Source organism: Ursus americanus, chromosome 18 (assembly GCF_024610735.1).
Source record: "Ursus americanus isolate L20-20 chromosome 18, mUrsAme1.1.p, whole genome shotgun sequence".
Lineage (NCBI taxonomy): Eukaryota > Metazoa > Chordata > Mammalia > Carnivora > Ursidae > Ursus > Ursus americanus.
In genome coordinates, this window is record NC_142144.1 from 25,625,459 (window position 1) to 25,649,751 (window position 24,293).

Genomic DNA, 24,293 nt, shown 5'->3' on the forward strand with positions numbered 1-24,293 from the left:
AAGAGGTTTTCAGTTTTTGTTCTTGTAGCTACCATCATATAATGAATGCCCTTTTCATCTTTTTCCTCCCCTATGCTCCTACTATTTGGTTTTTCACCTTTAAACATATCCTCTGACTCTCAGATTACCTATGGGTCAATTATCGAGCCTTTTTTCTTTAATTTTATCTTTTTCCCCCTCTTTTGCCATGTTTTAGTTATGCTGTTGCTTCTTTGTAAAAATGTATAAAATTTACATAATAGTCTCCTACATCCTTTTTTTTTTTTGGCTTTAGATTTTGCTCTATATTTGTAAAATCTGAAGTCTACAATTAGATATATTTAATGCTTGCCAATGTGCCAAACTTACCCTAGTCATAGCTTGCTTGAATGAAGTTCATCTTCTATTAAGATTCCTCAGAAAGTACTCATTAATGCACTATTTCCTAAGTTGTTGCATGTTTAAAACTGTTTTCCCTTACACTATACATTAACTAACCAGAATTTAAATAAAAATTTGGAAAGAAAAATAAAGATAGAAAAAGAAAAAAAAAACTGTTTTCCTTTAGCCTTGATTTTTAAGTACAAGTTGTCTTGATATAAAATCCTTCACTAACACTTTATTCCTTAAGTCCTTGAAAAGAGTGCTCCACTATCGTCTTTCTCTGTATTTTGCTATTGAGAATTCTGATGCCCTGAATTTTTCCTTGTTCAAGTGACTTTGCCTTTTTGCCTAGAGGCCTGTATTTTAAAATGTGCTGTTAAAGACTTTGAGCCAGAGCTGACTCTTCTGGGTCAATTTTCCCAAATATATAATCAGTCTTTTCAATATATGGGTTTAGGTGTTTCCTCCTAGAAAGTTTTGATTATAATTTCAAATATTTGTTCAGTTCCACGGTCTTGTTTTAATTCTCAGAAACCCCAGTTATAGAAATTTTGGGTCTTCTTTGCCTATCTTCTAGATCTATTACTTTTTCTTTCAGCACTCCAACCTTCTATTTTGTTATGATTTTCTTGGCTATTTTCTTTCCATTTCCTTACTCCTCTTACTGTATTTTCAGTTGAATCTATTCTCCTTAAGCACCTTGCATTTTATCTTCATTTCTGAGAATATTTTGTCTCTTCTTTCATATGCTTTTTGAGTTTATGCAATACAAATTTCGTCTCTTCTTGGATCTTCTGTCCACTTCAATTCTGAGATTTTGAATTTTTGATTTGAGGAAGATTTTCATATCTACTTGTTTAAGGATAGTCAATTCAGCTTGGGGTAATAATGTGTTACATATCCTTCCTGTGCTTCATGATTGGTTTGGGGGAAGAATTTTTTCTGGTTTTCTTCTCATCTATTAGATTCCATTTTCTATTCGTTTTTCAATGTCTTATATTTTCCTGACCTGCAATAACTGGTTTAAATAGGCAGAAGTAATAGGTTTAGATGGCTCATCAAATTTCCTAGTTCAAAATATCTCTTATATGGCTAGGGTGAAGTCAGCTTCTTTAATAACGGTCCCTTAATCAAAGGTTGCTTTCATTTGGATGGGAATAAGAGCTGGTGTGTCTTCTGATTTTATGATTGTCTTTTATTTATGTAGTATCCTTTATTTGTACAGCTTGCTTTCTTCTTTCCATTTACTACCAAGCATCCAAGAAACATCTCCTCTCTCCAAATCATCCCCTCCTTCCCAAAAGCAGTGGCTTCTCTCAAACTGCTGCTTGTAGTCCCATGTACTTAAAACTCTCTGTTTTGTTTTGTTTTGTTTTTTTAAATTCTCTAGTACCCAGTGCTCCGATGCATATGTTTCAGGCTCGTTCTCAGTATTTTCCCACTAAGGGTAGCTCTCCTCCTTTATAAGGATGATTTCATTTGATTCCACCATTGTTAGGATCCCCTCATCCCAACTCTTCCTTCTTTTTGATAAAAATCTCTACATACCTCTTCTCTGGCATAGACTTAAGAATGTCCTTGGGCATTGGAACATTGATTTCTTATGTATTAGTTTCCCACTGCTGCTTTGTTCTATAACGCAGAAACTTAGTGGCTTAAAACAATACAAAAGTCCAAAGTGGGTCTCAGTGGGCTAAATTCAAGGTACTTGCAGAACCTAGTTCCTTCTGGAGGCTGTAGGAAAGAATATATTTTCTTGCTTATTCCAGATTCTAGAGGCCATCCACATTTCTTGACTCGTGGTCACATTCCTCCATTTTCAAAGCCAGCAAGGTCCTGCTGAGCCCTTTTCACTACCATCTATCTGGTTCTTTCTCTTCTTCTTCCTTCCTCCACTTATAAGGACCCTTGTGATTACATTGAGCCCATCTGTATAATCCAGAATAGTCTCCCTATCTCAAAATCATCTGATTAGTTACCTTAATTTTCTCTACAACTTTAATTCCCCTTTGCTATTTAAGCTAACATATCAACAGTTTTCAGGGATTAGGGTGTGGATATCTTGGGGGGGGTGGAGCATTATTCTGCCTACCACACTCTACTTGAACAGAAATGGAGTTTATAATATTCTGTGCCTTCTAGAGTGTTGTACATATGGATTGTGGGTGGTTTTATTTGTTCTCCTTATTGATACTTATGGTTTTTGGAGGGGATATGGAAAGATTTGGTTTTAAATAATTACTATTACCCCAGTAGAAGATGGACTTCATCCAGTTATTTCAAAGGCCAGAATATTGTTTCCTATCTCCATCCCCTTGTTCATAATATACTTACTGATCAAAATGTCCTTTATTCTTTATAAAGCCCTAGCTCAGATGGTATCTCTCCCATACATCCTAGACAGAATCAATCATTTTTTCTTTGAGGATTGTTTAAGATTTTCCATTTAATCTATCATTCCATTTGCCATGTTGTGTTACAATCATTCCTTTATGTATCCTAATGAACCAGGGGACCTTTGAGAGTAAAAGATTACTTCTTATTCATGCTTGTTTACCTACTGCTTAGCATAGTATATGGCATTTACTCTCCTGTGTTATTGTTATTATCTATATGAATGATATCAATCTTAGAGCTAGTTTATTTATACTGAGCACTTAATACATTATTATTAATGCACACTAAAATTCAATGGCATAGGTTTTATTTTATAGAGGAAAAGACTGAGACTGAAATTGTGTCCAAAGTCAGAGTCAATAAATAGTGCTATAAACTATCGTTGTAATTCAAGACTATTTGCTTAAATACAAATCTTAAGCTATTTTCACTTCGTTCCAATATGTTCTCAGAGAGACAAAGGAAAAGTAGAGCATTCTTGGAAGCCAGCAAAAGAAGATTCCAGAACTCTATTGTTCTTTCTTCCTTAATGTTCCAATAAAATCACATGATCTCCTTAGAAGCCAAGAACCTCTGCTAGGTAGACAAATACAAAACCTCTCAACTAGAGCATAATCTAAGTAATCTTGGCATTTAACATTTTACTTAGAATAAAAGGAAGTCTTGAGCATTTTCACAAGAAAAAAAAAACCAGATGAACTCTGGAAGCCGTGGAGATTCTGGAGATAAGCCGGAGGCTTGTGGAGGCTTTCAGGAAAAGTGACCCTCCTATTACAGGAAACTACAATGTCCTGACTGGCCACCAAAGTCCTCAGAACAGGCAAGAGAAGGCATATAATGCATTATTTTCTAAAGAGCTGACAAAGATCCTAGCTGTGGCTCAAGGAGACCAAAATTAAAATATAAAGTCACTGAATGAAAACTCATTTACAGGTACAGATTACCAGAAATCCACAGATTTCATTGTTAAGATGGGAAGACAAATCTAATAGGTAGAGTAACCAGTGAAATCAGAACCATGCTAGCTAATGAGATGTGAAGAACATTTGGATGCTAATTTTGCAGATGTAGGGATGTACTTCATATCTCCAGAGGACCCCAAATTGGAAGAAGTCAGAGTAAAGCAAAATCATGAACCTAAAATGAATGCCCCTTCAGTGCTGCTTCTAAAAACTTCCTTAAGAATTGGTTGCATTTCTTAAAGGAAACAGTCTTAAGGCAGGTGTGAGGAAAAGAAGACATTGTCTTTCATGCTGACCATTGATCCCTAGGACTTAATGTTGACCTCTAGTATAAGGGAATGCAGACCTAAGTAATATAAACCAGGAAGGAATTAAAATTCAGAAGTCAGTGCCACCAAACACCAAGAGGACTGAGAAGTGCCAGTTAATATTACTCCAGAGGAAAGCTCCTCATACTGCTGGTATCAGGTAAGATCAGAGGAGTCAGAATGATCTGAGACAGATGGACTCCAAACGTAACTTTTGTCTCTATTATTGCATGACTTAGCAGCTTTAAGGAAGGACCAAACTAAGCCAGAATGGCAGAGTTAACGTATATGGGCTTGTGGACTCTGAAGCGCTACACAGTTCTGACCTGTATGACAGACTGATGACTTGAAAGGGCCATTCCCATTAGAACACACGATGTGATATCTACCATTTAAACTAACAAAGATAAAACCAAATGAAAACAAAAGAGACCAAAAAAAAAAAAAAAAAAAACTTCTCTTGGTCCCACAGCTCCTTCCTGTCATTATCACATTATTCTAAGAAGGACTGACTTCTATTTCTCTACCTTCTGTTCTCTAATGAAAATATTCCAATCAAGCTCTCATCCCCACCACTCCAACCAAACTGTCCTATAAAGGACGACCAATGCCTTCCACCTTGATGAGGACAATGGATAAGTTTTAGTCTCAAGCATACTTGACTTCTCAGTAACATTTGGCAGAGTTAATTTCCTTCTCCCTCTTGAAATACTTGTCTCTCTTGTTTCTGGAATAGCACACATCCTGTTTTGTTTCATTTTTAGTTGTTTGCTTATTCATTGTTTTATTAAATTTCTCTCGTTTTGCTGGCTGTTCCTTCTCAGGCTTCTTTGCTGACTCCTCCTCATTCTATTCCCTAAATGTTGGAATGCCCAAGGGCTGGATCCTTTGCTCTCATTTCTTCTCTTTTCATATGCATGTCAAAGGTATGCTCATCAGATTTCAAAATTAAATATCTATCATGTCTATGATGCCCACATAGGACTCTCGAGCTCCAAACTCTCCCTTACTGACTCATAAGCTTCTCAAAATCCTCCCTGGCTATCTAATGTGCTTTCTCAAAGGAGAACTTTGATTCCCATTCGCTTTTATTATTATGATGATATGTTAGTGACCATTTAGTACATCATTAGTTTTTGATGTAGTGTTCCATGATTCATTGTTTGCGTAAAACACCCAGTGCTCCATGCAATACGTGCCCTCCTTAACACCCATCACCAGGCTAACCCATCTCCCCCACCCCCCTCCCCTCTAAAACCCTCAGATTGGGTGTTTCCCAGAGTCCATAGTCTTTCGTGGTTCTAGCACCTTGCAACCTGCCCCTTATCTGTTTCTCTGGCCTACCGATTACCTTTGAAGTACTGTACAATTATTCCCTGCATGGCAGCCAGAGTGATCATTTTCAACCATAAGTCAGACCATGATATTTCCTTGACCAAAGCACCTAAAGGCTCTCCCATCTCACTTAAACTAAACTCCAAACTTCTGGTCTTCTTAACCATAACACCTGCATAACTGATGCTCTCATCTCCTTTAAATTTTTGCTCACATGCTACTTTTAAAATGATATTTACATTGACTAATCCCTTCAAAATTGTAGCCCCCCCAACTCCTCGTCCAACTTACTCTGATTTATTATTTTCACAGCATTTATCACCATCTCAGATGTTACATAATTTATGTATTATAGTATTTACAGTCTCTTGCTCTCCATTAAAATGTGAAGTTCTATAATGTTTTCGTTTACCTTATTCACAAACATGCCCTGAGAGCCTAGATGAGTGCCTAGCATATGATAAGCACTCAAGAGACACTCACTGAATGATGACGATGGCTCTATCTTGCCTTGGTGACTATGCCCATGCCTAGTTCCCTTGGCCTCATCTCCTATCACTCTTCTCTTACTCTCTAAGCTCCAACCATACTTGCCTTCTTGCTGTTCCTCAAACACATCACTCTCATTCCTCCCTCAGGCTTTTGTGCTTGCTCCCCTTTACTTAGAACAGGTTTGCCCATATCTTCACATGGCTTATTTCCTCACCGCATTCAGAGAATACTTTCCAGACACCCTGTTAAGTGTGTGCTCTCTGTTAAATTGTAATCCTATTCACCAAATACCCATTTCCCTCCCTATGGTTCTCCACCCAGTAGGGCAATAATAAAAGTAAGGAGCAGCTATTTAATTTGCTTTCATCAATGAAATGTGAACAGAAGTGATGTGTGCCACTTCCAGGAAGAAGCTTTAAGAACCAGCCAGTGGTTTATTACATTTCTTTTCTCTCAGCCACAATGACCAGAAATGTTCCAGATTGAGGCCGCTCTCTGAGTCTGGATCCTGCAGTAAAAATGTGGACCAGAGGTGCAGCAAACCCATGGTAGACATGTTGCAGGAATGAGAAATAAGCTTCTTATTATAAACTACTGATATTTGGAGCTTGTTTGTTACTGCATCATAACTTAGCCCTTAACCTTCCATAGCATTTATCATCACCTGAAATTATAATATGCTTTTGTTTGATTACTTGTTCAATATCTCCCACTGGAATGTAAACTCACGATGATAAGGACTTTGTCTTTTTTAATACTGCCATTACTTAGAACAGTACCTGTAGGAGCTCCATAAATATTTATAGAATTTATTAGTGAAGCTTTGTGCTTTAGGACAGCTAGTGCTGGTGACTCCAACATGTATCTACACTGTGTGTATAGATACAGTGGAGCTGCTAGGTCTCTCTCGCGCGGGAAAGAGTATACAGAGAATGCTAACCCAACAGCTGCTTCTCTAAGAATCAGCATCCTTCCATCCCAAACTTCCTGTCCCAACCTGATGTTGATGGAGTAATGCATTTGGATAAATTCACCTGACAAGGGGCAGCCAAGAAGTATCCATCCCACTATGATTCACACCAACAAGAGAAGGTATAGTTCTTATACCTGGGAGTGTCCACCTACCTAAGATCCTCATTTTTACTTGAGCCAAGCTCAAGGAGGCCCTTTTTCTTTTATATAGGGACATATAAATATCACATGGGCACAAGGCATGCTATCTTTGTTTCGGGCCTGTTTTTTATTAATGGTGAATATCAAACTCTGTTCTTCATCTGCAACAAGGTTAGTAGTTCTCAAGGAAGTTGTTTGGATTCAAGAAAGAAAGGAAAGGAGAGGAGGGGGAGGAGGGGGAAGAGGGGAAGAAGGGAAAGAGGAAGGAAGAAGAGAAAGAAAGAAAAGAAAAGGAAAAGAATAGAAAAGAAAAGAAAAAAGAAAGGAAAGGAAAGGAAAGGAAAGGAAAGGAAAGGAAAGGAAAGGAAAGGAAAGAAAAGAAAAGAAAAGAAAAGAAAAGAAAAGAAAAGAAAAGAACACATCAATTTTATTTAATCCAAACCTTGACCAAAGAGAAAATTGCTTGTTTACTTAATGTGATTATAGAGACTAAACTTACAAAGCCTCAGGAGAGACAGTGAAAAATCATCTAGCTTTCCCCTCCTTTCCCACAAACTCCCATGCTGGTGTTCAAAATGTTCTCTCCCCTCCCTTCCAAGGGACTGATATCCTCTACTGTTCACTCCCAGTGACAGGGAACCCACTCTCCCACCCCATCGTTGGACAGTTGTGACGGCTGGAATTGTCTTCCTTGAATTTAGCTACAATCTATGCTCCAGAGCTTTTCATACATTATCCTTAGCTCTAATCCCTGACACCACAATCAGTCTGATCCCTCCCTGTGGGCCAACTGTTTGGAGGACTGGAGGAATCAACTTCACTTTCCCAGAGAAAGGCACCTCTAAGCAGATACTTTATAAGATTAAGTGGTAGTAAGTCATGCGAAGAAGAAAGAGACTTTGTAAGAAGCAACGGGAACAGTACGTGCTTCTGCCCAGAAACAAGGAAGAGCGTGGCAAGTTCCAAGGACTGAAAGACATTTAATGTTGCAAGAGTACTGTTCCTGTAGGATTTCAGGGAAGAAAGGGGAGGACAAGGAATAAACCTAAAGAGGTAAGATTATAAAGGTGTTTATAGCTACTTTTAAGAATTTTGAATTTTACCCTGTGAACACCTAGGAACATAGACCAGTTCCAAGCAGAGGAGTAACTTGATATACATTGAAGGAAGACCACCTTCATTGTGATGTGGTGAATGGATTAGATGAGGGTACGATATAAGACAATTTGGGGAGACCTTTTAGAAAGCTCTTGCAGTAATTAGGGTTCAAGATGATGGTGGCCTGGACAGGGAAAATAGCAATGAGAGAGATAGAAGTTGATAGAAAGCAAGATACTTACGAACTAGAATTGACGGAACTTTTATTCTCTGTGATACAGAAACTCTCTTACACAGGAACTCTCTCAGAACCTTGGTGTATGTTCTGCTGGATCAAAAGCCTGGCACTGGCTCTTCAACACTAGTGCTTCTGTGCTATTCCCTGACGTCTCTTGAGCTTCAGTTCCCCTGACGACTGTTTGCTCATTCTATCCCAATCAGTCCAGATGTATTCTCCTTGGCAGAGGAAAACAAACTCAGGAAGTGAAGACTTTGCACTCTGCTCTGTTAGGGTAATATGTCCCTATCAGTGTATTTGCATAAATGACACCCAGGCAGAGTAAAGACTCTATGTAGGAGGGTGATGGTTGTCAAAAAAATGACAGAACACCAAAGCACAAAAGTGTTTATTGTCTTTTATATTCCAAACAATGCTTCAGCATACAGGTAAAAGATTACCACACATTATGTAGATTTAACAGTACTTAGGCTCCCTTCATCTCAGTTCCAGGAGGCAGGAGACGGAGATGGGTGACACAGACTTGGATCTGAATCTCAACTCTATTCTCTTAAAAGCTGTGTGCCCTTGGACAAGTCATGTAACTTCCTTGGCCCTCAGTCTTCTCATGTGGAAAACAGGATGAGTAATAACGCAGCTTATTATCATTGAGGTAGCTAATGAAGGCAAAACGCTCAGCCCAGTGCCTGCTGCCCAACAGTCCTCAGGAAACAGTGGGAATGGTGGTTACTATTGGTTATAATTGCAAGGTTAAGTTGCTTTCAAAAATCCATGATACTCACGAACAAGAGAATAAGATTCTGCCAAGCCAAGACCTTCTTCATTTTCCTGCAGTCAGCTCTAGGTGGCCTGAGATGCTGTTTTCTTCTCTCACTGAAAGTGGCCTAATACCTTCACAGGTATGGTTGGTCTTGAGGAGAAGTGAGCCTCGGCCCAGGCCTTGTCTCTTCAGGTATGTCCCAGATTGTCTCATGGTACCACCATGGTCTGGGCTACTCCCTGCCTCCGTAATTGGACTGACTCCAACTAGTACCTTGGCTATCATATTCGTCACCTCTTCCTGGACTCCTTCCTCCCCTGACCAGTTATACCATCCTTCTGCTACCTCTCAAAAATCCCCCACCTCTCATTTCCTTAGGGACCCATCATCTAATTCATCTTCTAAAGTTCCAGTTTCATAGCCTCTTTCTTGGAAGAAGAAAGTGGCTGTGCAATTAGCATCCAGAGGTACTTATGAAGGGACCAGAGAGCACAAAGCTTCAGTAAATAACACTGGGTTAGGAATTATGCTAACTTCATTCTAACTCCACTCTCTGGGATGGACATACATGGGAATTATGCAGATGTGTTCAATTCCACTTATTAACTGTAAGACCTCCCTGAACCTGTTTGCTCATTTGAAAAATGAGTAATAAGAGTACTTATTACTTCGTGGATTCATGGTGAGATGAATAAGTTAAGACATTAATGGGCTTAGTAGACCTCTCACATAATATGGAAGCTAAAGGAAGCTTCTATTGTTCTATGATTATGATTATTACTCTTAGAGTCACTGGACAGGTGGTTAGTGTCCAGTCCTCTTCATGGTCTATAATTCACAACTCTCTTTTTATCCCCATAAGGGATAGGGGATATCCCCAAACCTCTACTGGCTTTGTCTGGAAGTTGTCTGCACTGCCATCTCTGTAAAATCTCAAAGCAAAGATATCTTTGCATACTAAATCGAAACCCATGGCAGTGACTACAACTGTGTGCATGTTACAACTGACAAGGTACTCAATCTCCTTGGGATCTTACCACCACTCTGAGTAACAAACAGAACAAAGGTTACCATGCATACTGAGAAAGCCAGCCAAGAGAGTTTAGGTGACTTGTCCAAGGTCAAATAGCCAGAAAAAAGCAGAACCAGAACTAGAATGAAGGTCTTATAACTTCGGTAATGCCTCTTAACTCCTAAGTTTGAACTCTTCTACTTGGAATTGACCAATTGTTTGGCCCAGGGCTTCTGGGTCTGATGGCCTCATAGAAAGTATCCAGGCCAACAGCCTATATGCTGACAGTGCTTCACCTCTGGTCACACTGACAAACCAGACCAAAGAGAAGAGAAAGGGAAGGGTACAAGGAATTTCAGAACTCAGAACTCCAAAGACCTCAGCATGCCAACTCCTCATTCTAAATAAGAAAACCATCCTTCCCCTGAGGACACACTGAATTCACAGCAGAGCCAAGTCCAAAATGCAAAGGAGAAAATTAATATAGCAGGTGATTTGAAAAAAATGTATGGACTCATCACTGTTAGGTTTCATTACCATCATTAATTCAACTAACATTCATTGAGCACCTACCATGTGCAAAAATCAATACTAATTCTGGGAATCGAAAAAGGGAAAGATCTAATTCTTATTTTGAGAGCAATTCAAATATAGCCTCCCTCTCTTACACACGAACTCATTCATATTTATAAGAAATATTAATTAATTGACATGAGCAAAGCACTATAATTTACATATAAACACTTTACATCTTAATTAATCCTGAGAGGGCAGGCACTGTTATTATCCCTATTTTATATAAGAAGAAACTGGGACTCAAAGAGCCTAAGGAATATTCCCAAGGTCTAAGTAATATAGGTAGGACTTGAAGGTGATCAAATTCTGATATCCATGCTCTAGTCTATTCCAGTGGAAGAGACAAACTCCTAAACAAAGAAGTTTCCCCAAAATATTTCAAAGAGATGATAGGTCCATGCACCTGGGCAGTGAGGAACCTTAGAGCTGAGGATGGAGCCCACAGCACCTGAGGATGGTGTTCTCCCAGGTTACAAACTTAGTAGAAGGTAAGAAAGAAATTCATGAGATGAATGGAGATGCTGGAATTCTATGTCCACTGTCCAGGCAGTATCATATCTCTTCTCTGAATTTTTCAAAGCACCACTTCTTAATGAATCTGCAGCAGCCCCAGCCAGGGTGATTGCAGACAGGGCACTAAAGAAAGAAAAGCAGGAGTGAGAGGGAGGGGGTTGAGGCAGCATGGAGAGACACTTTAGTTTCATTGCTATTGAATCTGTTCTTTAACTTTCAAAGCTGGAACAAGCAATCCAATCCATACAGCCTTTTCCCCCCTTCAATAAATTGCATTTTAAAAAAATCAACTGGTGCAGGATTTATTGATCTGAATTGACAGTGAACTGCACAAATTCATACAAAAGAGTTTTCTCATTATAGAGTCATTTAAAGGACTTGTTAGTTCAGAGCATTCATCGTAAAGTTCACCTGCAGTATTAAAAAAAAAAACCAAAAAATGTATAAAATTGAAACTGGGCTGTGTTCTTATTTCTATCAATTGGTTTTTTTCAGCATATTCTTTCAGCCATGTTCTCTTCAATTTGGTAGACAAAACCAGAAGGCACCAACTTGACAATTTTTTTCCAAGAGCAGCAATAGAAAACGAGGGGTTTTAGCCAGTCAAAACTTGAAACCAAGTGTTGGAACTGATCAAAGGATGCTTTTATGGAAAAGTGTGGTTTTGTCTGCAGGTCCCTTCCATGTGGAAATTAAGTAGTTTGTCATTGAGGGTGGTTTGTTGGGTTTCTCAGCCTTCAAGTGGAATGTCAACTCTACCATCTGCTCTTGTGTCTTCCCAAACATAAAGCTCTGTCTTCAACCAAATACACCACACCTTATCAGATAGTATAAGTCTCACTGGTCAGAGTTTGGACCCTAACAGAAGCCTCTAAGTATGGAAAGAAGATATTCATACTACAAAACCATTCCTTTAGACATTCTACTTTTCCACAAAGTCAAGAAACAACTGGAGGCTCCACAATCAATCAATCACCAATATGTCCTGAGTGGCCATCCAGTGACATGAAAGGATCACAGCCAGAAATATCCATTCTACTTCTTGCTGTATATGTCAGAGGAAGAGGTAAAGGCACAGGCTCCAAAGTCCGGCTGGTTGGGTGTCAGTGTTCGTCCACCAACTACTAGCTGTATGGGCTTGGTAAGTTATTTAACCTCTTAGGTTTCATTTTCTCCATCTGCAAACTGGGGTTAAGTAGAGCATACACACATAGGGTAAGAATTAAATGAGATGAATATATGCTCCTAGTTCAATAAATGCAAGTTATTAGATTTAATTGTGCTTAAAAAAACTCTCATGTAGGACATTGGATATTAAATCATTTGATGTCTCTGATATTAGGTCTTCCATGAAATTTATTCTTAAGAACTTAATGTAAAGAAAATAGAGTACATATGAAGAGTCAGAGCTTTGTCACATTGAAGAGCTCTGTGTAATCCAGCCTGGTTCCCACTTTGCTTTTGTAAAAAGGAATCTCAAATCTAAATGTGATGACAGCTTGTATTTGATTAACTATGGCGAATGTATTTATTTCACCTCCCTAATACTAGGATTTTGATACCGTCCTGCAGAATGCTTCAAGGTCATTTTGGGAAGAGTCTACTTGACTGTCAGTTTCTTAGTAGCAAGGTGCCTGCCATTCCCATTTGTATACACCGTATCTAAGCATAGAGCACAAAGTAGGGGTTCATAAATATCTATTGATTTGCATGTTTGAGAAAATTTAAGAAAACAAAAGACACCCAAAGATAGAGCTTTAATTAGCATTAATATTGTCCAGGGTGCAATGAAAGCAATTTGTGCCTTCCTCAAAACCTTCCTGTTTAGTGCAATTAAAAACATGTTTTTACTGTACAGTCATGAGTTCAAGTAATGAGTTACTTAAGGGTCTTCATTTTATTCATCTTTCTTTTCTCCGATCTAGCATGGTGGTTAGCACATTCATGGTAGAGGTAATGAATACATATACAAAATTTTAAAAATGACTATGAGTAATGGATGGTCAGGAAAGTCCCCAGAACGAAATAAAACTCACACTTCACATCAAGCACATCACATTATAATGACTCAACGGCAGCAGTTAGAATGAGTTCAAGCCATTCTTAGTTAATCTAAGAGAAAGATAAAAAGGATAATAGGGAAAAGGGAGCAGGAAGCCGTCTCCAACCACATTTATTTAGTCAATAAATATTTCTTAAGCACCTTCAATATGCCAAGCATTGTTCTAAACACAGCATTACAGGAGTGAATGAGTCAAAGGATCTGTTCTTACAGAGCTTACATCCCAGTGGAGACAAAATAAACAAGGAAACAGCAGAATAAATAAGATAAGCTTAGATAATAAATCCTATGAGGAAAATGAAACCGGATAACATGATAGAGAATAACTGGATATGTAAAGGTGGGTAATTTTAGATATGGTGTCTGAAAAGGTCTCCTTCTGATCTCTTCTTAAGACTTCTTTATTATAATCTCTACATCATTGGGTTATGATGATCTCTTCTCCACTTATCTCCCAAATGCTCCAGCTGAAAAATGACACATCACAGTCTCAAGCACAAAACATGGTATCTGGTATCTGTCAGGCCCTCGCGAATTTTTTGCTGGATTAAAAATTTTTGAAGGAAGCACTTACTCTACTTTGAGGATACCGAAGAAGAAAAACAAAATTTCGTTTTGTGGGAAGCAAAGAGAGGCTGAGGTCAGGAAAAGCTTCAGAAGCACGGTAAGGAAAGGCACAGAAACAAGAAAGTACATGCTGTATTTGGGAAACAACTGTAGTTCGGGGTAGCATGGAGGGGGAAGGAACCGGAAGGTTCCTTAGTAAAAGCTGGTGTGGCAAGGTTGTGAAAAGACATGATTGCCATGCTTAGACTTTCTCCCGCAGGCAATGTGGGAGCCATCAGAGATTTTACAACAAAAAGCCACACAACAAGGTCTGGAAGGTGGAAAAATCACCCTGGCAGCTGAGAAAGAGATCAAAGCGGAAGAGACAATAAAAGGGGAATCAAGACAAAAGCAGCTACAGTGACAGAGTTGAGAAAAGAAGAGGGCTGAGCTGGGCTGCTGCGGCAGTGTTGATGGAGGGACACAATGCAGATTCAGGAGATATTAATGAAATAGAATCAACAGGACATGGGGATCAGTTGTACCCAAACCAATTGCATCTGGCCCAGAAGGAACTGGAAAGTGTGGCTCAGCAGTTGCCAGCTCAGAGAACTTAATTTTCTCATGGTTTTATCCATATGAGAGGTTGAGATACACAAAATGTGTTATGAAAACAGATACCTTGAGCAAGTGGCAATTCCGTCAACAAATATGGAATCATTTTCCTTTCAGTCCGTAGGAGAGTCTGAACCAAGAAGCATCCAAAACACTTTTTGGGTCAGCAACCAGCATGGACTTTTACCCTCAGTTGGCCGGTCTGACATGGGAGTCTTTTTACCCAAGGATGTGAGCCATTGAACTGTGCGGGCTAACTCTCTTCGTCGCCAGCAGAGTTTGTCTGCACAGCAGTGGCTGGCAACTTAATATTTTGCATAAAAATTCATGAGGTGCAGTATCCATTTCAGCTATGTTATAAAGTAGTAAAAGGAAGAAAGAGGGAGGAAGAGAAAAGTTCAGCCCTGCACTCAGATAGGGTTCATTTTGAGTGATGATTGCGAGCCATCCTTGGAAATTACAGATGCTACTTGGTTCACTATTATTTTGCAGCATCTCCAGTAATCTTCCATGATCATTTATAACAGCATGTCTGATGACTTTCAAAACGTAACGGGAAAGGGTACTTCTGTGAAGCATGTCTCCTCAAAGGAAAAATCAATCTTGGCTGCTGAGGGAGTGAACTTTGTACCACCACGATTAGACAGTTAGAGATTTCAACATATAAAAATAGGAATGGCAGGGGTCCAGTCCTCCGACGTATATGTGTGTATAATGTGTGTTCCAGTTGCTTGAACGGTTTATGATTTCTCCTTTCATCCAAACAAAACACAACATGTGTCAAGAATCCAAATTGGCACACTCCAATAGAAAATATTCATGAACTCTGTAATAATAACTACTAATGTTTATATAATGCCTTTACAGTTTGCTAAGTACTTGTCACACACCTGAGCTGCTAATCATCAAACATACCTCACACTTTCTAAGCTTCTTTACTTCTCTGACAACCATTCCTGTTACCTGGAATGTTCTCCCAAAACATCTGTGCTCCTGCATTTCAAGGGTAAGCTTAGAATTTCCCTCCCTGCAGCACACTCTCTGGTTATTTGAACCCTTACAAGTGAAAAATATTTCATAACGTGTAAAGATCTCTGACACGCAGTGTGGTATGGAAAGTCAGCAACATTCAGCACAAGAAGACTTAGGTTCAAGTACTAGTTTTACAATTTATTAGCTGTATGACCTGATCTTTAAATCACAAAACAGGAATCAAATGGTTATCTACTTCATATGATTTTTTTATGTAGATCAAAAGAGATGTTATATATAAACCTGCTTTGTAATCCTAACTGATTATATAAACATTAAGTATTAGTATCCTACTACATTTATCTCAGAGGGTTACTATGAGGACTAAGTAATTGATGTAAACACTCAACCCAGTGCCTGGCACATAAATGTTCAATTAATGAGAATGAAAATATTATGAAAGTTTACTTGTTGACTTAGCAGATCTGAATTAGGCACACATTGTGTGCAAAAACCCACAATAGATACAATACTTCACTCATCTTCTACATAACACACAGTAGAAATATAAAAAATAGTGTTGTGAATAACAGGACAACACAGTGATTAGAACAGTGGCTCTGGAATCGATCCCCTAGGCTCTAAACTACATTCCAATTCTTTAGAACTATGTGACCTTGGGCAAGTTACTTATTCTGTCTGTGACTCTGTTTTCTTACCATAAAATGGCAAAAATGGTAGATCCTTAAATATAGGCTCATCATAAAGATTAAGCGAATTAATCCATGGAAATGCCCCAAATGGTGTTGATCACATACAAATTGTTCAATAAGTGTTAGGTATTATTATATGCTTTCAGGATCACTACCTCAGAAATAGTTTTTTTGTGTGAGTCAGGAAGAAAAATGTTGTAGTAAAGAATGTACTGAATTATTCATTCTTTGAATCCATCCCACTGCTCCTACTTCACCTCTCTACCTCCATTCTTGTCCTCTCTCCCAATGCACCTCCAAGTTCTAACTAGTCAACTTTCTAAGGCATCAAGCTGATCCTGTTAAAACCTGCAATGTATCCTTTACACGCTTTACAGCTTTCCATTACCTGGTTTCACCTTGCTCTGCAGCTGCTCTTCTGCAACTTATCTCAGCCAGTTCTCCAGACTGTTGTGTTTGCAGAGCCATGGAGATGACTTGGGAGAGATTAACCCATCCCCTCCAATAATGTCCAGAGGCCATATATCCTCATTTTTGATACGGGCAATAGATAGCTTAACAATTCTGTGTCAAGATGCTATGGAGATTCAGCTTCAATGAAAGTTCTCTGGTTTTCTTCCAACCAGATCACCTCCCCCAAACCTCTCCTACGCAGAAATTCTGAAGTCATCATGCTTAATTGCCTGCCCACTTTTCAAAACAAGCCATTTCCTCTCAGACCTCCCTATCATTTGTCCAAGTGATTTCCTTTCCCTGGGATTCCACCCCACCATCAACAATCATGCCTATTTATCATTCCTAGACTCAACTCAATTATCTTCTCCTCAAAGAAGGCTCTTAGGACTCTGCAGGCAGATTCAGTCATTCTCACAACACTTTATACTTGGCGGAATGTCCCTACAATATGTGCTTCCCAAAGGAGGATATGGCTCAGTACTTTTGGCACCTAGCACAAGCACATACCTAGTAAATACTCAGTAAGTATTAGTCTAAGTTAATATTTGGAAGATCATATTATCCACTAGAAAGCTTTGAATAATAGAATCCTAAAAATCACAAACCAACAACGATGTCAATAATGATGTCAGATTGCTGGTCAATGCTAGGTTTTTTGGTTTAGTATCTTCATAATAATAATGAAACTCTCCAAAACCCAAAATAGCCACTTTAATAAATGTCAGTAACATTGTTATCACCATTCAACAAACACACTGAGGGCTGTAACATACTCATCTCTACAACGGGTGCTAGAGAAACTGAGATGTTCAAGTAGCCAGATTCTCCAAACCGAAAAAATTTCAAGAGTCTAAGGAAAAGAAGAACAGTAATGATTAAAAAAAAAAATCTACCATTTACTGAGTTGCTATGATGTCTCAAGACTTTATCTGGTACAGTACATGGATTATCTCACTTTGATCTTACAAAAATTCTGTATGTTAAATAATTTTACCTCCATTTGACAGATGAAAAAAACTGAGTCTCAGAGAAGTCAAATAACTTGCCCGAAGTCACAACTTGGGAAAGGGAAATCAGAATTTGAATCTGTTTTCAGAAACTATTATACTATCAATTTCAGGAATAATTTCTACCTTGATAACACATAGTTTCAAGTCTTGAGGAAGGAACTCTCAGTCTAGACATATATGAGAAGTACCAAAACATGAGCAAGAAGCATTTAAGGACTTTCTGAATTGTCTCTTAACCTCCAGCCCCCTTTTTTTGTGAAATATTGGCTTTCTTTCTAAGGCCAGCCTCACTGATAGTTGCTCCAGATCCAAGTCACACATGCCCTCTCCTCACCGAGTCATCCTATACATTATTTTTAAATAAATCACCTTAGCACACCGTTTCAATTGATGATAAGGATGGGGAGATAGACTGGGGCAGAGTGGTGAAGGGCCTTGGGAATTTAGCTAAAAAATTATCTTTCTATTCTGGAGGGTCCTATTACATTGAAAGTTTCTGAGCGCAGAAATGATATATGTACAGCAAGTCTGCAGAATATAAATCTACCAGCAGTATAGAGATAGATAAGAAGGCAAGGAGACTAGCTCAAAGGAAACAGTGTGTTGTGACCCAAATAAAACCCTAAAAAACCAAAAGAAAAAAAAAACCCTAGAGAATTGGTAGTAGAAATGGAATAAATGGAGAAATGGTAAAGGATGCTATAAATAGACGATGGGGAAGAAAAGCAGAAGTGGAGACAAAGATCAACTTTGAGGCTGGGGTAAGGATTTTGAATTGCATTTAGACTATTTTTCCCCAGGTGATGAGAAGATAGCTAATTGCTGTGTCTGCAAATCCTTGGAGGTGTGACATAGCAAGCAGGAAGATAGATGGGTCAATGTGTATCAGATGGGTGGCTGAGATTTCTAGGGAAGTCAGCGTAGAGAAGGAATTCAAGGATAAATCTTTGAAGCAGAATTCCATTCAGAAGACTCGGTGATCCAGTCAGAATCCTGGAGATACAGCAGTGAGCAAAGCCCTAGGCCTCCCGCGGTTCACAATACGGCAGAGTCTGAGAAGAAATAGCTGGAGGAGTAGAGAGAAAACCAGGATGCTGGAATAATCAGTTCACTAAGTTTCAAAAAGGAACTGGTAGTCAAGCACATCAACTTACAGTCTATTCTTCTCACCAGAAAAATGAAAGTATGCATGTTCAAGGTGTACCATTATTGCCCAAAAGTTCTTCTCTAGACTCCATATTTGGACTATCAGAACCATCCACCAGAAAGGCTGAAATGGTTGAAAATAAAAAGCATGTCTTCGAAACCTCTTTGGGATAGATAATTAGAATTCATCAAGGCATTGTCTCTGACTACTCAAGCAAAGTCCCCAAAATGGGATAGGACACTAGCCAGAAGGGGAGAAAATACACAGGCTGAGGAAATCCAAAATGTGACTTGTCTCAAGCAGTTTTTAAAGAGGAATGTGCTTTAAGAGGAATTTAATCCATATGTTCCAGATTCTTTTACATTCTACAAAATGTCAGCACATAAAAGCTCTTTGATGTCCAGAGATCTTTCCAGTTCTTTTTACGAGACTTGTTAAGCCGTATCACTTCCAAATTGGAAGTTGTGTTTTACTCAGAGTAAACAAGCTCACACACCAGCAACAGGAGTTTAGGTCAAGGAAGAAAAGACAAAGTCCTCAGTAAACATGGAGAACATAAAAATAATTTCCTTCCTTGACGTATGTGGTCCACGTGTTAGGGGGACATGAATCAGTTAAACACAAAACCAGACAATAAAGCAAGTGCATAGTGTTTAAGACCAGCTGCTATAGGCAGAGACAAGGGTGTGGAGAGTGGCCAGAGAAAACATACTTAATAGTGGGTTTCATGAAGTAATCACAGAATAAATGATTTTTAAGAAATGTGAGGAAAAATTATTTTAGCCAACACTTAGCCCAGAAATTGTTTCATCTACTGAAAGCCAGAGAGAGCTCTAAAGGCCCTCCCATCACAACACTGCAGAGAAGAAGGCATTTTGTAATAAGAATTTTACAAAACAAGTTTTCCTGAAAGAATATTCTGCCTCTAGCATTTTCATAGATTTGTGCAACAGCAAATAAAAACAGAAATCATCGGAGAAATAGAAATACACAAAGAGATCTTTACTGTATAGATTGAACTTAAGCAATTTCATTCATAAGGATTAAAAAGTGTGAAATCAGTATTGAGAATCTGCCAAGCAGCTTCTGTTTCTCCATTGAAACTGAAAACAGAAACAAACTGATGCAATTGCAAGATTGGCTCAGCCATCTACAGAATGAGCGTGGCAAGAGGCGCTGGTGATGTATTACTGAGCATTATAATTTATATCATTTCCTTTAGAACAATTCTGTCTTTCTATAGTACACCAAAGTACTAAGCTCTTTCACTGGTCAATTCTGAGATTTTATGCCTAATAAGGAAGAATTGTTTATTATTTTTTAATATCCCACTACCATCTATGGAGGATGGGGCCTAACAAATGAAGAACCCATTACTTGCCAAAACTGGTACCCAAGTATTAGCCAGGCCAGAGCCAAACTGCTCAGCATAAGTGGTAAGAATCTGAAGATGAGAAAAGATCTGGGAAGGGGAAGGAAGGAGCCAGTGAGATGGGGCAATGGCTGGGCTGGGGGAAACCTCTTTGATCGTAAACATGGAAAGACTTGAGAGGATAGACATATCCTCAAGACTTTACCTGAGTCACCTGCTGTGCACAATTCAGTATGGCCCTATGATTCTACTTCCAGTAGCATCTGACAAAGGAGTGGAATGCTGTGTCAAAATGGGCAGGGAACTAAATAAGAGTCAGGCCAAGCAGATACTAGGGAATAAAGCTATCTGGCTTGTATCTGGACAGAATAACTTCTCCCCCTACCACTTGTTCCTAACCCGGGCCACTGCTCTGATACGTGGAAAGATTGCAGGGGGATATTCAACGTAGACTTCATGATCAGGGGCTCTGTTTCTGTCAATGACACTGAAACCCATGTCTATCAACTGTGATGTTTAGTGCTTAACACAGTTGTTGACACATATTAATGACTTAAAGGACATTGGAAGAATGAATGAGCCAAGAAAATATTCAGCCTACGTGAACTGAGAAGGGGCAATGGAATCCACAAAGACTTCAATCCACAGATGCAACAGAACAAGGTAAGGAAAATAAAAAGAGCAACCACAGCCTCAAAGTTGTGGTTCACGGGCAGGACTGGCATCACCTGGGAGCTTGTTAGAAATGAAGAACCTTATGCTCTACTCCAGACCTCTGACTCTGATTTTACATTTTAACAAGGTTCCCAAGTGACTGGTGGGCCCATTAAAGTTAGAGGAGCTCTGATCTAGACCATAAGCAGGACAGGCAATACTAAAACCGCACGTGACTAAGAGGGTCCTCACCACCACAGTAAAGAGGAATTGGTGGTTACCCCTAGACCACCCTGTGGCGATGCCTGTATGTTATTTATCTGTCACTCTGAAAGGTGAATTCCATCTGCCACAACTCTCTTTTTCTCTTCACAAATGCCCAAGGAAAGAACTTATTTGGATACTATTATTAGAGAGACAGAGAGTTCTTTCCCATTCCGTTGGACTCTGTCCATTTGCCGTGGTCAAGTAAGCAGCCTAGGGAAAAACTATGGATTGACAGATATATTGCTTACATTATCACTGCTCCTAGTGGTAACTGTAACAAAAGTAAGAAGAGCTAATAGCCCTACAGTGAATACAGGCATACAGGGTGTCCAGGCACAGTTCTCGTGGTTTCCATATTTGATCCTCTCAAGATCCCTGCAACATAGGTACGAACTGCGGCAGCCAGAGCCACGGCAGGGCAGGCGTTTAGAAATTTCTTCCCCTCTTTGACTGAGTTTTAGTTGAAAAGAGTGCAGCTGAAACTGTAACCCAAGAAGGTATTATGCTTCCAGTAAAATCTCAAGGAAAAGTGTTGCAAGCAACAGTAGTAGCTGTTGGATCGCGCTCTAAAGGCAAGAGTGGAGAGATTCAACCAGTTAGTGTGAAAGTTGGAGATAAATTTCTTCTCCCAGAATATGGAGGCACCAAAGTAGTTCTAGATGACAAGGACTATTTCTTATTTAGAGATGGTGACATTCTCGGGAAGTATGTGGACTGAAATCATTATTAAAATGGCATGAAGTGAAGCTGCCCATTCTGGTGAAGTTGTGAAATCTTTCATCATGTAAATAATTTTCATGTCTCTCTTTTATAATAAACTAATGGTATCCAAACCAAAAAGAACCCTGTAACATAGATTCTTTTCTTACTCTCATTTAAGTCCTTCAAGACTGTGACATGGGTACTTTTATGCAGTTACAGATCTATTACAGAAAAGAAATATATAGATAAGAAAAGAGCAATTGACTCTTAAGAAGTTGTTGCATTCAAACCCCGACCTCCCTGTCTCCGTTACCTGCATTCTTCCCACTATACTGTGTGGTCCAACCACAGCTAAAGTGGATGCAAGGGTGGGCATCTCCTTGACTCACCGTGCCTACGGGCCTCTTGCTAATGGGTGGGCTACGCCCACAGCACCAACCCCAAATACTCTGAAAAATTTTCTGTGTCAGTGTTCAAAGTGATGGGAACGGAAGACACACTGAAATGGTTTGGTCTTAAGATGACAGAAGCAGAAAGTGGGCTGTGCCTCCTCCCTCCGGGTGTGGGCTGCGATTTTCCACCAACACATGGGACATCTCACCCACCATCTCCGGATGCTCTGAACACATTTGGGTAACATTCCTTACTCTTCTTCCCTGGAGAGTGTGCTCAGTTCACCCTCTAAGTCTGAGGACTATAATTTCTAAAGATAAGTCATCTTTTAGTGTCTTACTTTGTCCCAGGCAAGTTGCTCAGATCCTGGCAGTGAAGTACAGTAGCGAAGCTGCTGATGGGATCCTGAGGGATCAGAGGGTTTTCAAGCTTGTAAGAGGTGACATCAGATGGCTTCATTCCAAATTCCTTAACTGCCCTATTTTCCTGTTTCCCTGTCTATGAAATAGGATCTATTTTACCTTAGCTGGAAGCAGTGCTAAGTACATCAATCAGAGCAGAGCCTAGTAAGTACTAAAGGAAGACATTCTTTTTATCCAAACTTGGTTGTTTTATATTCTTTGTGTCAGAGGCACTGATTGCTCAAGATAGCCACATCACTCTGAAAGGGAGTCATGCACACTGCGGCTGGAGCTCCCAACTCAGACAGTTCTGCAAGCTGGCACCAAATCCCCCTCTTGCGCAATCACTAGTGTCAGTAAAAGCTTTATTAAGGGAAAAAACAATAGGTGTGTATTAGTTCCCTAGGGCTGCCGCAACAAAATACCACAAACTGGGTGACTTAGAAATGTCTTGTCTCACCAGTCTGGAGGCGAGAAGTTAGAATCAAGGCGTCAGCAGGGGACTCCTTTATCGCACCCAGTGGTCTGCGGGCAGTCTTTGGTGGTCGCTGGCTTGCGGCTGCAGCCCTCCACACTCTGCCTTCGTCCTCCCGTGACGTTCACCCTGTGGGTCTGTGTCTTCACACGCCCTCTTCTCATAAGGCTGCCAGTCATATGGGACTAGGGACCCACCCTACCCTCGTATGACCTCATCTTAACCAATTACATCTGCCGTGAGCCTATTCCCAAATAAGGTCACATTCTGACGTACTGGGAGTTAGGACTTTCACATATCTTTTTTGGAGGACACAGTTCAAGTCATGACAGGATGGATTCCAAGTCCGAAGCAACACAACCGTTAATGACGCCAAACTCCCTAACATCCCCAAAGTACGTTCGCTTTCCGAGGGAGCCATAGCCCTCAGACTAGTTTGATTTCACACAGACTACTTACTCCCTAGTCTGGTGATGGAAGACAGGGTGATGCAAGGAGTAGGAAAAGTCTGGATGCAGGAGGCAGAACCAACCTTCATCCTAATGCCAGCCGGGTCTGACATTTTATATACGAGGGAGTAGGGGCAAGTCAGTTGACTTCTCTGAGCCTCAGTTTCCTCATCCTTAAAATGTAGATAGTAAGTAACCGCAGCAGACACTGTAGCTGCCCCGCCCATATTCTCTTGAACCTCCCACCTGCCTGCATCTTCATTAATTGCCTAAGGGTTTCTCCGTCCCCAAGAGCCCACTCTGCTCAGCCATGGTAGGTCACAAGTACTGAATAATTAACATGCCCAGAGGACAGCCCTCAGCCAATGAGCAATGGGAGCCGGTGCAAACAACACCCCAGCTCCCTCACACCCTGGTTGGGACAACCCTGAGGCTCTTGTTCCACGCTGGCTCCTAGAGTTGCCTAGCAGGATTAGCCCCAGTTGCCCACGCTGTTAACTTGCTTCACAACGTACCCTTAATTGGCTGCCTTCCCTTCTCTGCTCACTTCCCCACTCCTTCTATTTCCTAGGACCATTTCCCAAATACACTATTTGCCCTTGAACACTGTCTTAGGGCCTACTTCTAGAAACACCAAACTGAGACAATGGATTTTGCAGAATTATTGCAGAATTTTTAGGAGGTTAAGAAATCATACAGGTAAAGAACTTGGTATGTAGTAGGCGCCCAGTAAGTGGGGGCTATTAAAACAAACTAAGGCATTTCCACTCAAGAGGCATCATAATATTGACGAAGGGCAATGATACAACAAGCTATTGCCTGCTACTAGAAATATTCTCTTTGTTTTTATATGAATGTAACTAAACCCCTTTCCAACAAGAGTTCAAGTGAA

General features: G+C 39.8%; 1 pseudogene; it reads left to right on the forward strand.

Moving 5' to 3' along the window:
• Positions 1 to 12,218: 12,218 nt before the first annotated feature.
• LOC148108572 (10 kDa heat shock protein, mitochondrial pseudogene) lies at positions 12,219 to 21,701 on the forward strand (annotated as a pseudogene).
• Positions 21,702 to 24,293: the final 2,592 nt, after the last annotated feature.